At 35.7% G+C, this 17,284-nt stretch overlaps 1 protein-coding gene and 1 long non-coding RNA gene across 10 annotated transcripts in view; one reads left to right on the forward strand and one right to left on the reverse strand.

The window, feature by feature from the left end:
• Positions 1-17,284, forward strand: part of SPAG16 (sperm associated antigen 16) — a 916,366-nt gene that overhangs the window by 737,356 nt on the left and 161,726 nt on the right. The window lies entirely within an intron of this gene.
• The window catches only part of LOC112656655 (uncharacterized), a 189,055-nt gene that overhangs the window by 167,350 nt on the left and 4,421 nt on the right, over positions 1-17,284 (reverse strand). For both annotated transcript variants that reach the window (XR_007409011.1, XR_007409010.1), the window contains exon 2: positions 10,331-10,447. This is a non-coding gene — a long non-coding RNA (uncharacterized LOC112656655). The remainder of the gene's footprint in view (positions 1-10,330; positions 10,448-17,284) is intronic.

A 17,284-nucleotide genomic window follows, 5' to 3' on the forward strand; every position in this document is an offset into this window, starting at 1 on the left:
AAAAGCTATTACAAAATTTTAAATCCCATTTGCTGAAAGGACCTTTTCCTACCTAAAGTCCAGACTCAAAATAGATCTCTTCTTAAGTGTCTACACATTTTTGAATATAATACTTTGTACCCACTATGTTAATTTAGGTTGTTGCTATTTCACAAGCCCAGTAGCCTGGGGATATAACTCAAACTTCTAGGTAAAATTAAAGAGCAGAAACTTCCAGGCTAATGGTAGAGACACCCACAGCAGCCTATCAAAAATTGAGATTTTTGTGCCTCATACTCCTACCATTACTGTCTCGTGGTCTGTAAAATAGCAGTAGATAAAGCTATGATTTATTTGAAGTTTTGAAGAGCTGCTTAAATCTGAGAAAACTGCACAAACAGCATATCCTCATGATTTAAACCACGAGACATGTCTCTGCTCTTCTTCCTTCTTCAACACCTTGAAAAGAATAGTATGGTCCATAGGAAGGGATATGTCTTTGCAGCTTACCTAGTCTTACCACAGAAGTAATAAATTCTGACTCTTGGTTTTAGGTATTGTTAGCAATATAGTTATCGCCCACAATATGTTACTGATACTAATGCCCAAGGCAATGATGTCTTGGCTTTGCTTAGAAATATTAGCACTTTCACGTGTATTAAGACTAATTGAGGTCACTAACTTACAAGCTTCCATAGTCAGTGAGATTACATAAGTTATTAATTTGACACCAAGAGCCTGTACTTAATTAAGCATGTGTATTAATTTTTAATTTGATAACCACAAAGAAATTCTTTAAAATTTTTGTTTTTGTTGCCTTTGCTCTTTACCAACCACACTTTTGCACTTGTCCTCCTTGTCAAGAAAAATGGAAGTTTAATGTTTGCAAGAAATACCAGACTTGGGACACCTGGGTGGTTCAGCAGTTTGGCGCCTGCCTTCAGCCCAGGGCGTGATCGAGTCCCATATCAGGCTCCCTGCGTGGAGCCTGCTTCTCCCTCTGCCTGTGTCTCTGTGTCTCTCATGTATAAATAAATAAAATCTTAAAAAAAAAAAAAAAAGAAATGCCAGACTTGAATAGATCACCATCTGAAATCAATACTTATGTCCACAGTTTTCTTGACCTGTTGAAGAGCTTGACTAAGTGTGATTTGTATCAGCTAAAACTCCAGGACAGGGTTAGAAGGCAAGGGAGAAAAAAGAGGGGTCATATCTGTAGTCAATTGGAAATAATTTTTTAAGTATGCATGAAAGATTATATTTTCAGATCCAAATGACAATTTTGGTAATATCATTTGGGCTGCATAGGATATTATCTCTGTTTTAACATATCCTTAAAAAATGTTTTCTAGGATCTAGATAGAACATTACATAAACATGTTTAAATAGAAATGAACATATTCATGTGACCCTAAAAAGTATCTCCTAAGCATTACAGATAGTTGAAAAAAGGAAAAAATCATTCAACAATGATTTGGGGACATTTGGTTACCCCTCTATAGCAGCAATGATCATTGTGATAGTAGTGATGAATTCCTACCTTATGCCATTCACCAAAAGAATTACAGATGGAATAAGGACCTAAATATAATAAAGTCTTGAGAGATTTAGAAGAAAATAAAGGTAAATATTAATATTGTCTTTGCTTGATTATTCTAAAAAAGTAAATATATATATAATTTGTTATATATATTTGATTATTCTAAAAAAGTAATATATATAATACATATAAAATATATATATGTATACATATGCACATATATGTGGTAAACATTTAAAGAATAGCAGGTATACTCACACATACAGGTAAAATAAATGTGTTTCAAACAGTGCAAAAAAATAAAAGCAAAAAATACTTAGAAAAAATTATTTATTTGTAACATAATAGAAAAAGTGGCAAACCTTAATACATAAAGATATGAATGTTCCTAATTTATAAAAGGCCTTTAGTAATCAACGAGAAAGAAAAATACAGTTGAAAAAAATGGGCAGTAGACAAATAGCTCATAGAAAGGGACACAAAAGAGCAGTGTATATACAAATCTCAACTTTGGTATTAAAAAGTTAAATCCCAGGAGTGTCTGGCTGGCTTGATTCATGGAGCATATGACTTTTGATCTCAGGATCATGAGTTTGAGTCCCATGTTAGGTGTAGAATCTACTTCTAAATGAAAGTTAAATCACAATGAAATTGTAAAAGGTTTTAAAGCCTAATGACACTCTGTTCCTGAAAAAAAAAGGTTTTGAACACTTTTGTCCACTACTGCTAAGTATTTTAAGATAACCTTTTGTTGAGGGGATCCCTGGGTGGCTCAGCAGTTCAGCACCTGCCTTCCCCCTAGGGTGTAATCCTAGAGTCCAGGGATCGAGTCCCACGTGGGGCTCCCTGCATGGAGCCTGCTTCTCCCTCTGCCTCTCTCTCTCTCTCTCTCTCTCTCATGAATAAATAAATAAAATCTTAAAAAAAAAGATAATTTTTCATTGATGAGTGTCCTGATTTGCTGAATCCAAGTATAGTTTTTTGGTTGTCTGGTTGGTTGGTTGGTTTTTGTTTAGTTATCTATCATTTTAAATGGTCTGAAGTGATTCTCAAATGGTCAGGCCAGCATCTGTCCCCAAAATGGCATTCGATGAAAATAATACTAAATTTTCAGGATATTGTGAGATGTCCTGTGAAATAATATGAGTAAGTGATCAAAGGATGATAAATGACTAATTCAGTCATGGCATATTTCCTAGTAAATTTAACCTGTTTACTTCTTTTGGAAAAGATGACTGGAAGTTGTATTGTAGGAATTATGTCCCCTTACACTTCCCCATTCCCTTCTTGTACTAATAGACCCCAGCTACATGATCTTAGTGACGGCCTGGGTTCAAAGCTGAGAAAGCCAAGGTCTCCTACCTCTACAGTAGTCCAAAGAATGATCCAGGCTTTTTCTGATGGTGGCCATCAAATTGTAAATAAGTCTTCTCCATCCCTGTTTTCTCTGTCCAAAGAATGGCACAGACATTCTTCTCACATGGTCTCAGTAAAAAACTCTTTCCTTAATATTCCTTGCTCAATCTATCAGCAAGTCTTGTTGGCTTTTCCTTTCCAATACATCCTAGATCTGCCTACTTCTCCTGGCCTCCAAATTTCCGCTCTAGTTTAGGGCTACTGTGTCACTTGGTCTTGTGTTCCATTTTTGTCTTGTTAAAAGCCATTGTCCATAAAGCCAAATATATTTTTAAATAATAAATCAAATCATGTAATTTTTCAGCTCATAATTATCCAATGAAATTCCATTACATTTAGAACAAAATCCACACTTCTGTGGTCTGACAAGCCTATACTTGGTTTGTCCCTTGCCTACCTCCCTGAACTCATCCACCTCACTCCCTTGGGGCTAACATTCTTGCTCTTCCTTAAACGTGGCATGCTTTCCTTGCCTTTATATTCACTCTTTCCTCTGCCAAATTGATCATCATCCAGACCTACCAATGACTCCTTCCTTATATCTTTCAAATTTTTCTCAAACATTTCCTCAAGAGGAAATCTGTGAAAATAGCCCCTGCCTCTTGTGCATGCTACCTATCAATCTCTGTGCCTTTTTGGTTCACAGCACTTAGCATTCCTTCATAGTTACATGCTCATTCTCTCACTTTCACTAAAATGGAAGTTCCACAAGATCAGGGAACTTCTCTGTCTTGTTTATTGCTATTGTGCCCAGGGCCTGGACATACATTGGATTAGATCTCTACTTCATGGAGAGAGTCAAGTTTCAGAAGGACAGACCAAAAGAGAGGATAGCAGAGGGAGAGAACTGGTGGAGTTTTAGTTTCCAGAATCATCTCAGCTCTCTCCGCTCTTTACTCTTTCATCCTTTGGTTAGGTGAACCAAAAAAGTCCTCTTTTTCTCTTTAGTTAATTTGAATATGACTTCTGTCACTTGGGACTGAAAGATTCCTCACTGAAAGATCCCTTGTAGCCAATTAAAGACTCAGTTTTAAGACTTAAGGAATTTTTGGAGGAAATCCATAAAATATCATAATTTTGCCTAGAACACTGTAATGAAGAACTCGATATAGCACAAACTTTTCACCTCCCAAGTTAGTCTCTGGATGCACAATGGGCCACCATTATTGACTAGTCAAAGACCTTTTCCTCCTCCATTGAGTATTTTGTTCTTTGTGTAATTGTGTATTCTCTTCATCTGCTGGCTGAACAACTCAGTCTTGGCTGCTGCTTACCCTTCTTAACCTTTCCCTTCCCTTCCAGATTTGCAGATCATTTCAGAGTTGTGAAGGAAATTCTAATCAAAATTGATTTCACTTGGCTTCTATCTCCCTCACACTAAGCAAATAATACATAAACCATATTCTTTAATACCTTTATCCCCATCCAATTTTAAAGCAGACTGGTTACCCACCTATTCACACCTCTGATTTGCCTATTATGTTTATACAAATGTTCACATAGAGCTGCCACTGATTCCTGCATTTCAAGCAAAGAGGTGACTTCATAGAACTCCACATTCCTGAAGACACTGAAAATACACCTGTAGTGATGGAAGGCAGTCTACAAAAGCAGAGACTAGCTGCCAAAATTCTGCATCAAACTCAAAGAAGCAAGTACATGTCTATGGCTAATTTCTCAACCATAACACTATTATTGACATTGGGGCTAAATATTCAATACATAAGAGCTGTTCTGTGCATTGTATCACGTTTAGCAGCATCTCTGACCTCTACCCACTAAATGCAAGTAACACCACTTTGGTGACCATCAAAAATATCCAAAAAAAAAAAAAAATCCAGACTTTAACAACTGCCCCCTAATGTGTGCATGTGTGTGTGCATGTGTGAGTGTGGGAGTGTGTCTTTGTGTGTTGGGGAAAAGACTGTGCTCAGCTGAGAATGACCTGTGTACAGAGAAAGAACTTGTCTGGCAAGTCAAAAAAAATTAGTTCTATCCATTAAATATAATATTATCCCTTCAAAATAGTAGTAAGTGTGGGTCCCACTTCTTTAGAGAGCTTAACCAGTTTTCAGAGTCCTGGACTTTACTATCCAATGTGGATCTATCAGGACTGACTGGTCGGTTAATGTGTTCTGTTTATAGATTTGAATTTTTAAAGGCCTATTTTCTTCAGAGCTTCATTATCTTCATGGTTAAGATTAAACTCTTTCACTTACAAAACATTTTTGTAATAGAGCAAAGGTTTGCTTCTCAAACCTAAATTCCTGCTATTCCTTGGCATATGTCCTATGCCTCACCATATCAGATTTTTTATTCTGTGGGGAAAAAATATGCTTTCTAATATCTCTACTCCATTCACACATGCTTTTCCCTCTGCCTGAAATATGCTTTCCAACTTTCTATATTTTCTCTGAGATATTAATTCCTATAACATTGAAAAACTTTCCTCAACTCTTGTTCTTCCCTGACACTGTCCCTTCCAGGCTATTAAGATTCTCGCTCTGATTCCCCAAGCCTTAGAGGTTATTCTGTCTTGTAAATACCAGGGTTTTTTGTTGTTGTTGTTGTTATTTTTCTACTAATCTCTCATGAAGCACTTGATGTTTTACAAATATTTGTAAATTCTTGCTTATAAGTATATTTAATTTAGAATTAGAAAAGAAATTAAAACAAATGACTAGAACTTTAAAGATTCAGGCTCATTTTCTTGTAAGATCTGTTTAATCAACTTATCAGAAATGCTTACCTAGAAATATTTTCTAATAGAATTTTCTATTTCTAATAGAAATATTTCTAATATTTTCTAATAACCTGGCTTTCCCTGCCATCTCAAACACACTCTAGGACTATGACGATCTCACAAAATTTCTTTGTAATTGAGGGGTCCCAGAGCTTAAGATTCAGTGCTTTTATGGTAAATCTACTTTTAAAAATTTATCTCAAAAAAAAATAAAAATAAAAATAAAAATTTATCTCTGTGCCTCAATGAACAGTGCAGTGTTGGACCATAGAACAAATTTAATACATACTAGTAGTAGCAATGTTGAATTTTACTTAAAAATTAAGAAATCTTACCTTTTTATGTTCTAGAAAAAGACTAATTCAAAGGAATCACCCTGCCCAATATGACTTTGCTAAGACTCATAGATGCCCCCACCTTGTTTATGTAAAACAAGGTCAGACACAACTTGTCATTTTCCATTAGTTGCCCCAGAAATGACTAGTTGAACATCTTGTCTCCACTGATAGAACAAAATGCTTGCAAGCAAACGTTGGTGGAGCTTCCTTCCTCCAGGGCCCTGAACTTTGACTCACTTTTAGCCCAAGTCAACATTCAGCCCTTGCTAAGAAGAGACTGGACTTCAGAGTGAAAGATCTGGTGATCTACTATTCTCTCATGCCACCTTTCAATCCACTAGCCCACTTTGGTTCTTTCTAGCTCTGTTTACTCTTCTCTAAAAGAAAATCCCTTTTTGTCTAACTCTTAAGAAGCTTATAGCTCTATGGTCACCAAGGCCTCCCTTTCCTGAGCCTTGGAAGAAATCCCTTTCCCCATACTTCTAAATATCTCTCCTTACTACATCCAGGTTTGTTTTTTTCACTTGACAATAGATTTACTGGGGAGGAGGGGAGCAAAAAGAAAGAAAATGAAAAGAATGAATGAAGTGAACTCCTATCAAAACAACCAGCTTCCTTTGTAAGTCTTTATAATGCCATTGTTCTCCTCCTGATCTCATGTGTGCTCTGGTGTTTGATACTGTCCACCTGCCACAATTTACTTTTCTGTCAGCCATAAAAAAAACTTAATTTGTCAAAAAAAAAAAAAAAAAAGAAAAAAGAAAAAGAAAAACTTGATTTGTCAATATTATCAAACTATTCTGATCTCTAATTTCCTTTTGGTTTAAATCTGACCTTCCACATGACTCAGTCTAGATCCTAATCCTTTCAGACTTTTTCCTGGCTTAGTTCCCTAAAAAACCTGACCCTCTTTTTGCAATTAAAATTGAGGAGACAGGGGTGCCTGAGTGGCTCAGTTGGTTAGGCATCCAAATCTTGATCTCAGCTCAGGTGTCAATCTCACGGTCCTAAGTTCAGGTGTTGCACTGGGCTCTGTGCTAGGCATGGAGCCTACTTAAAAAAAAAAAAAAAAAAAAAAAAAAAAAAAAAATGGAGGCAAGTTAGTTTTGAAAGACCTAATAGGTACCAATGGCAAAACATCAGAGTAAAGCCATTCTAGATGCAAATAACTGCATGTAAAATCTTAGACATATGAAATGGAATTCATGCCTGAGTACAATATAATACTTAATTTTAGTTTAACTTGGTAGAGTTAATGAAAGAGGGTTGGAGATAGCCATGTGATAGCCTTAATTGTTAAAAGTAATTGAACTTGATAGAAAAGACCAAAATAGTAAAATATCTAATCGTGATGGGGACATGATAAAAGTATTTAGGATATTAAGTCAAATAAAGGTAGGAAGAAATTAGAAAACAAGAGGGGGGAAAAAGACAGACTGAGGAAATAATGCAGCCAGAGGGGATCAGGATTCTAATGTACAGGTTTCTGTAAGAAAGAAGCATGTTAGGAATGCATATTGATTGGGATGAAGAGCATGAGCTCTGTGTTTTATGTGTCAAATTTCCAATACTGGGCAAATGCATAAACAGTACTTTCCTATAGTGAATAAAAAGTTCTGAAAGTATAATTTGGGAGACATTTGAACTATATCATTCAAAACCTTTGAACTTGTTTGTGATTCTCAAAAAGAAATTCCAGAGTATGGTACACCATTGCAGTACAAATGATTTTTTCCAAATTTGAGGTAAAACTGTAGTATTTTTTCTCTTTTATAAGATACATTAATTGAATTCTCAACTGATTTTATAATGATGTGTTAATTGTAAAATGCAGACAGGCATATTTAACACTAAGTATTATGAGTGTGTTTTTTTTAAAGATTTTATTTATTCATTCACGAGAGACAGAGACAGAGAGAGAGAGGCAGAGACACAGGCAGAGGGAGAAGCCAGGCTCCATGCTGGGAGCCCAACATGGGACTCTATCCCGGGTCTCCAGCATCACACCCTGGGCCAAAGGCGGTGCTAAACCGCTGAGCCATCCGGGCTGCCCTTTTTGAGCGTTTTTTAAGTACAGTTAAGATTTGAGCAGTTTTGATCTTATCCTTTCATTGATTGAAGTTATTGTGTTAAAGAGGTACGGATAATACAATTCTGCATAGGTACCTTACATAGGTACAAGGTATAGAAAAATGTAATTAAGACACTGTTAAATTGTAGGGTCATTTTTACAATTGTTATTTTATAAATTAACAAATCAAACTTCATCAGACATTGAAATCCATTATTTCAGATAAGGAATAATGATTTATAAGAGCCAAGTGGCAGATTTAATACAACCTCACATTTTAATAAAAGTGTTACAAAGTTTTAGTTATTAAAAATTCAAAAAGGTTAACATTTTAGATATAAAAAGAGCAAGGCACCAATCGATTTAATGGGAGATAAAGGGTAAAGCATGCAATGCCCAGACTTTAAAAATCCAATTATTCCTATTACTGTGCATACATTAGACAGTCATATTTTAGTGCTATCCCATGCCTCACTTGTCTTGCTGCTTCTTATCAAACCTCCTGTTTGCATTTTAATTGACTTGGGGAAAAGCAAAGGGAAAAAGAAAAAGAAGTTGTAAAATTAAAGAAAGTGCTCTGCAAATTTGAAAGTATATAAGTGACCCTCTCTGACTATGTTATGCCAACGCTTTAAACACTATTATGCTCCAAAAGTCAAAGCCCTATCAGTCTAGCCGTTTTTAAATTGTCACTTCCAAACCTAAATACTTTTTATAAAAGTTTGTGTCACCACTCTTAAGAGTGCTTAATACATACAAGAACCATATTAGACTTATTTGAATAAATTCCCACTAGGCAGTACACACTTTCCACCTAGTAAAAGAATAGGCACAAAATTGTTCAGTTATAGTTCATAGTTAATATAAACTTCAGTTTTCTCTTCTGAAAATGACGATTGCAAGAGTAACTTTATGATAGCTATGAGAATAAAGCTATGAGCTATGAGAATAAAGCAAAAGTTAATGTCTGAGCCTCCCCAATGAAGTATCCCCTGTGGGCTCTCTGAAAGGTGATTGTGGTGTTTTGACATGTCTCCCAAAGTAGTTTTAAAGCTGCTTCTGGGGATCCCTGGGTGGTGCAGTGGTTTGGCGGCTGCCTTTGGCCCAGGGCGCGATCCTGGAGACCCGGGATCGAATCCCACATTGGGCTCCCGGTGCATGGAGCCTGCTTCTCCCTCTGCCTGTGTCTCTGCCTCTCTCTCTCTCAAACTCTCTCTCTCTGTGACTATCATAAATAAATAAAAAATTTTTTAAAATTTAAAAAGCTGCTTCTGTGGCAGTGGTTCTCAAACTTCTTGGTCTTAAAACCCATTCATACCCTAAAAATTATTGAAAATCCCAAAGTCCTTTTTCTTATTTAGGTTGTATCTTTTAATCTTCACTGTATTTTAACTTAAAGTTAAATATATGTATATTTTTAAAATCACATACTTATTTTATTTATTTAAATTAACTACAAAAAAACTAATTATATCCTAACATAAACATTTTACAAAAATTTACATTCTTCAAAACAAACGAAAAAGGAAAAGATTTTTTTTTTAAAGATTTTATATATTCATTCATGAGAGACACAGAGAGAGGAAAAGACATACATAGGCAAAGGGAGAAGCAGCTCCCCACGGGGATCCCTATATGGGACTCAGATCCTGTGATCAGGGCATGAGCCAGAAGCAGAAGCTCAACCACTGAGCCACCCAGACATCCCAAAATTGGTGATGTTAAGCATTTTTCAAACCTCTTTAAGAGCGCTAGATTTGGAATGCCTGGGTGGCTCAGCCAGTTAAGCATCTGCCTTCAGCTCAGGTCATGATCCCGGGGTCCTGGGATCTAGCCTTTCAGGGAGCCTGCTTCTCCCTCTCACTCTCCCTCTGCCTGTTGCTCTCTCTCTCTCTCTCTCTCAAATAAATCAACATATCTTAAAAGAAAAAAAAAGAGAGAGAGAGAGAGAGCTCTAGATTCTAATATCTGCTTCTGCAATCAATCTTTTGTGATACTTTGTTTTGGTTGAAGTGTAGGGAGAAATCAGGATTCACACAGATCTGTGGTTTGGAAAGAGAGTATCTCAAGGTATCCCAGAAAAAAAAGGTCTTGGGGACTCCTGACGTCTTGAAGCCACACCTGGAGAATTGCTATTCTGAGGAATAGAAGCAAAGCGGAGGACAACAGATAATTTCCAGCATTGGCTCCATGTCAGATCTTGGAAAATTGGGTAGGAAAGTATTGGAGACCTAGATACCTACCTTTAACCTTCCAGCTCCCACGAACCTGGTTGTCTGTGTATCGCCCTGGTATAATCCATGTGCACTTTGGTCCTGCCAAGATGATCAGAACTCCAGTCTGCATTCATTTGACAAAAGCTGGAAGAGAAGACAAGAGCTGCTTGTGTAATAACACATTGCTGTGTTAGGTTTTACTATATTACATTTTGTGGGGGAATGTGCTTTGGTTTATAATTGAATACTGTACATTCTTGATATATGCAGATTTAAATATGCTGTTTCACAAGTGGTCCCAAGGACGCATGGCATGTAACATTTCTAACTTGGTTGAGGCATGAGTTTGGAACAGGCCTGCAGGCTAGTATGCAAGGGTGAGTGACTCACGTGACAAATGGGCTTAGCAAGTCCCCAACATTTCCATCCCAATGGAATTTACTGAGGGCCACTCTTCTTAGGGAAACTTCTAGAATAATTAAAGTCACTGTTAGAAGTCTTGGTATTTGTGCAAGTATTACTGTTTTGTGAAAAATGACCTTGTGGATTTGAAAAGCCAGTACCAGTCTTGGAAATGGAAACAAGGAAGTGAAGCTATCTATCTATCTGAAATATGGTGTCTATGAAATAATAACTCTCCATTTTACTTTGGTTTAATATTTATGAAATAATTAGTGTTCCAAAGATATCATTTGAAGTAAAGTTTTACTGCATTTTCTAAGGAAAATTAGATATAATTGTTGTTTTCACGAATTTGATCATTTGAAAATGTCAGAGATCTCCTATATTAAATCAATATTTAAATTCAATGTTAGAAAAACCAGTGTTGTTTTTAATTCTCAATTTGGTGTAGTTTTGAAATCTTTGGTTAAAATTTAATCTAGGGGCACCTGGGTGGCTCAGTGGTTGAGCATCTGCCTTTGGCTCAGGTCATGATCCTGGGGTCCTGAGATCGAGTCCTGCATCAGGGTCCCCGCAGGGAGCCTTCTTCTCCCTCCGCCTGTGTCTCTACCTCTCTCTGTGTCTCTCATGAGTAAATAAATAAAATCTTTCAAAATTTAAAAAAAAATCTAATCTGTATTTTTTATTTATAAAACCTTTATAAAAAATAGAAACCACTTGTCTGATAGGGATATTGCCAGTTTTTATATATGTATAAAATACATACATATATATTTATTTTTTCCTTTTTATGTGAAATTTTCGATACTGTGACTTAAGATGATCTCTGAAGGACAGTATTTAAAGGGTTTAGAACAGGGGCATCTGGGTGACTCAGTTGGTTAAGCGGCTACCTTTTTGCTTAGGTCATAGTCCCAGGTTCCTGGAATCAAGCCCCACACAGGGCTCCCTGCTCAGTGGGGAGCCTGCTTCTCACTCTCCCTCTGCCACTCCCCCCTGCTTGTGCTCTCTCTCTCTGTCAAATAAATAAATAAAATCTTTTAAAAGATTAATAAAAAAATAAAAGGTTTAGAACAATCGCTTGCATATATAAAGTGCTATGTAAATTTTTCCTATTTTTGTAATTTCTTACAAATACCAATTATACACATACACAAAGGATGACAAGAAAAAACAAGATAATTTATTGCATGTTCTGTGACAGTTATTTTAGACATTGGGGATACAGTGCTTAGAATAGAACTGATTGATGTACATTACATAGCACAAAATTTTATTCTATGAAAGTCTTCAAGTTCTTAGAAAAAATTATTACTATTTCCCTCTGGGTGTTTAGTATAACCCACATGAATTTACTCTCAAAAAAATAAATTATTGCGTTGTGGCAAGCTCACAGATGATTATTTCTATCTGAAATAGTAGGCCAACTATTTCTTTAGTTGCCATTAACTAATAATGGAAGCTTAAAGAGCATATACCTTATCAATAAATTTAATGAACATGAACAAAGATAATTTAGAAAAACCAATTAGTAGGTTTACCCTCTAGAGAAACATTATTATTTTAATTATTATTTTTTACTGATACTCATTTCTGAGAGATTTTTTTATAAGGCATTTTTTTAATGTTTTATTTATTTATTCATGAGAGACACAGAGAGAGAAAGGCAGAGGCACAGGCAGAGGGAGAAGCAGGCTCTGTGCAAGGAGCCCGAAGTGGGACTTGATCCCAGATCCTGGGATCACGCCCTGAACCAAAGGCAGATGCTCAACTGCTGAGCCACTCAGGCGTTCCTATAAGAAAATTTTATACGTAGTAATAGAAACAATGCGTCAATATTGACTTTAAAAGAATACAAGATTTATAATAAGTTTAAAAATAGAAGACTGTAATATGATTTCATATCAACTTTAGCTTTTTTGAAGTGATTATAAAGACTATATTTTTTCATATTTTTTTGAAGTTTTCAAAGGTTTTTATTTTGTTTTCACTTAGAACACACCATGTGTTATATTAGTTGCAGGCATACAATATAGCAACTCAACACTTATATACATCACCCAGTGCTCATCACCTATTTAACCCATCCCCCCACCCATCTCCACTCTGGTATCCATCAGTTCTCTATAACTGTCTTCTTCTTGATTTGTGTCTTTCTCTCTTATTTTTTTCTTTTGTTTGTTTTGCTTCTTAAATCCTATATATGAGTGAAATCGTATGGCACTTGTCTTTCTGTGACTGACTTATTTCGTTTAACAGTATACTTTTTAGCTTCATCCATATCTTGCAAATGGCAAGGTTTCATTCTTTTTTATGGCTAAATAGTATTCCTTTGTATGTATATACCACATCATCTTTATCCATTTACCAATCAAGGGACACTGGGGCTGCCTCCATATCTCAGTTATTGTAAATAATGTGCTGTAAACATAGGGGTGTGTGTATCCCTTTGAATTAGTGTTCTGTATTATTTGGATAAATACCCAATAGTGTAATTGCTGGATCATAAGGTAGTTCTATATATAACTTTTAAAGGAAAGTGTTTTCCTTTTCCAGGGTAGCTGCACCAGTTTGCGCTTCCACCAACAGTGCACAAGTGTTTCTTTTTCTCCAGGTCCTTACAGCACCTGTTGTGTCTTCTGTCTATAAAATGCCCAGGGGGACAATGCCCCAAATCAATTAAATAGCAATTTTTGGAGATAAGGCCTTGGATTATGTTGTTGAAAGCTCCTCAGATACTTCTAAGGTGCAACCAGGGTGAAATACCATTTATTTGGACCAAATGGATGTTCAAAACCATGTTCAAAACCATATTATTCAATTTTTAGTTATTTACTGAGAACCATTTCCTTGACAAAAAGACTTTCACTTAGTGTTGATGGATAATGTCAAATGTTTTTCCTTTTATTTTTAACATGAAATATGCTACGGAAACCCTTGATAATCACAAACATCTGCATTTTAAAAGATTTCCATTGTTGTGAACTATTTTTGCTCATTCATATTGTCCTGGGGGGAATTTATCTCACTGGGAGGTAATCTATGTTTAGTCTTAACTCAAAAAGTGAAAGCTCTTCAGATAAGCTTAGGGCATAGAGGTCATTAGCAAAATGCTGAAATTGAAGTATTCACTGAAGTATCCATTAAAATAATGAATACTCCATTATTATGAGATTTATTTTCCTGGAATACTAATTTTCCCACATGGGCACTGCAATATTTTATTGTAGTAAGTTCATTTTTAAACTTGTTTTTGAATAAATATAGTATATAAACAAAATCAAATAGGTAATAATAAACATAGACAAGAGAAAGATTTAAAAAGGAAGACAAAAAAATGTTAGGTTCAATCTTTTGCTTTAGAACAGCAAATGTAAACCATTGGAATGGAATATTTGATTAACAGTTTAAGAAGTAGTTATTCAGTAGCAAAAATCAGAGCAATACAAATAACTCTGGTAATATTTAAAAATAAATATTCTCTTTAGAATGTACTATATATACTAAGAATCTCCCTATAGAAACATTATTTCCATTACAATGAAATAGATTTTCACAATGACAATTTTTAAAATATTAAGTACCAAATTTAGGGGTACCTGGGTGGCTCAGTGGTTGAATATCTGCCTTCAACTCAGGTCATGATCCTGGGATCCTGGGATTGAGTCCCATATCAGGCTCCCAGAGGGGAGGCTGCTTCACTCTCTGCCTATGTCTCTGCCTCTCTCTCTCTCTCTCTGTGTCTCTCATGAATAAATATATAAAATCTTTTTTTTTAAGTGCCAAAATTATTCTAATACTATGCAAAAGATATATATGAGTAGAAGATGATTCCTGCTAGATAGTTAACCATGTGTGGATGACATGGGTATATGCATAAGAATTGCATTAAAATGAGTGCTATACTAATAAAATGTGGAGATCAGAAGAGGGCATGTTTCAGCCCTGAAGCACTAAGCCAGAGTGTCCAAAGGAAGAGGCATTTGAAATAGGTTTCAAAGGATGAGGAGAAGTTTTCCATAGGGAGCAGAATGAGCAAAGTGAATCAATAAAACTTAGAGCATTCTGCAGAAAGGCAAGCTGGTCAATATGTCAGAAACCAACAGTTGCATTATGGATATATTTTGAAGACATGAGAGGCAAGGATATCAATGTGTGAAATTGAATTATTGCCTACTAATATATTAAAAATGTCTTCATACATGTGGTAAAGTTTTAGTATTACCAAAACCAGAACAATTACAGAGGATTTCTCACCCTGAGAGCAGACCAGACAATATTTCTTCATATGCTTTTGACTTCAAACATCAAAAAGAAGAGAAGCCAACTACTTTTGTAATCGTTAAGTATGTAATCTGTGTAGATGCCCATACATTAGTTCATTTTGCTTATAATATCTGATTAAAAATAAGGAGGATAAAGGTCGGGTAAATGTTTTTTTTCCCCTCAAATGTTTAAACCATGGTACTGAAATCAAATGTACCAACTAAATGTCTATGTAGATACTCAGAAGCAATTACAAATAAGTTGATGACATCATTCCTTATATTTGGGCCTTTTATAGTCTAGAAATTATACTTTTTTTTCCTAGCTAGGAAGTCATCCAGAATCAAGGATTCTGACTACTTGTGGAAGAATGGCATCAGTAGGACTCAGTCCTTACTGAAATGTGGGCTGGAGACAGAAATTAAAAAGGATTTGATTTGCAAATAACTGCATAACAAACCACTCGAAATTTATTGGTTTAAGACAAAAGCATATATTATTTCTCCTTAATCTCAATGGATCTCAACTGTCCTTCACTTGTCCACAGGTTGCTGGTGGGTTGGCAAGGGGCTGGCTGGTCTAGGACACTCTTAGCTGGGATGTTCAACTCTTCTCTTGTGGTTTGCTGTCCTATGGGAGGTTTGCCTAAGCTTTTTCCAATGATGATGGTGAAAGTACAAGAGAAAAGTAAAAGTTGCCAAGTGCTTCTTGAAGCCTCTTTGTCAAGTCCAATAACATTCTATCAGCCTTGGCCAACCAAGTCATATGGCCAAGTCCAGATGTAAAGAGTAGGGGAAAAGGCTCTGACCATTAGTGGGAACTTCAAAGTCATAGATAAAGGGCAAACAAAACAAATGGCATTAATCACAAATACAAGAGACATTATAGCCACCATTTCTTTTTCAGGTGTCAGGTCTGGAAGACAAGCAACATTGACATTATTCCCAATCTTGATGCTTTTCCGCTCACTAAAATTTGGTTGCTGTTGACCAGATCAGCAAAATGATTTACAGGCTAAATCACCTGCACATACTTTCCCCAAAATTTATCCTAGTAAAGACATTAATGGAATCACATAAGGTCATATTTTAAGCACTTACTTGAAAAATAAGAGTAATAAAACATGAAATTCAAAGATTATTCAAATAGCAGTTCAGTGTTTAGGAGAAAAAAAGATACTTTCTGGCTGGGACTGATTTCCTGGCTCTCAAAATGTGTTTGGTTTCTTAAACTTTTAATAATTAGATCTTTGAAATTTCCCTCTATACATTCCTATAGCTTAGGCTTTTATACTTCTCTTCTATTAATATCAGACAATAGCTAAATTAGCAATAACGTATGAATAAAAATAATTCAAAGATGATTAAGATCTTAAGGACATCTCAAAGGCATGACAATTCTCCAATCTAGAGAACTAGTCCAGAAAATTTAAATAAGTCTAATAAAGTGTTTCCCAGAAAGGGATTTTAAGGGGGCACCTGGGAGGTTCAATGGTTGAGCATCTGCCTTTGGCTCAGGTTGTGCTTGCAGGGTCCTGGGATCGAGTCCCACATCAGGCTCCCTGCAGGGAGCCTGCTTCTCCCTCTGCCTGTGTCTCTGCCTTTCTATGTGCCTCTCATGAATAAATAAGCATTTTTTTTTTAAAAAAAGAAAGGGCTTTTAACATAAATTATTATTTTAAATTTAGTAATAAAAGTCATATAAAACTCATGCCTAAAACTTGTTAAATTCTGTCTTCCTCCTGATAATTATTCCAATTAATTTTGGTCAAGTAGTGATTACGGAACTTCTAGAGATTCCGCATCTTCTGTATAACTTATTCTGACTGTAAACCATGATCTGGGTAATTTGCTGCCTCAATAATGTCAAAATTAATAAGCTAAAGTCAGTATTAGGAGCTATTTCAACATTTGCTGCCAAACATCCCTAAAATACTTTTCAGGACAAGATAGGAATAAATAAATAAAAGCCAATGATATGAATAATTTATTTCATTATTCCCAAAAGCTACATATATTTCATCTCCTGTCATCCTTGCTTTAACTCCTTTCTCAGTCAGGACTGTAATGCATACTCATCATCTCCCAGAGACTAACATGTTGACTCCGCACAGCTCTGCTTTTTTCTGGTTAACTTTAATGGTTGTTGTAGCTGACCCCTGGAGCGGTTCTCTTCTTTCTGCAGTGGATGGCCTACATTTTGAAAATTCCAACATCTCATTGGGTGGCTAGGAATTTATGCTATTAATAAAATTTGTTCTTGTGGAAAATATGTATGTACTTATATACCCTAAAACCTTTCATTTTTCTACCA

This window comes from Canis lupus, chromosome 37, assembly GCF_003254725.2.
Source record: "Canis lupus dingo isolate Sandy chromosome 37, ASM325472v2, whole genome shotgun sequence".
Lineage (NCBI taxonomy): Eukaryota > Metazoa > Chordata > Mammalia > Carnivora > Canidae > Canis > Canis lupus.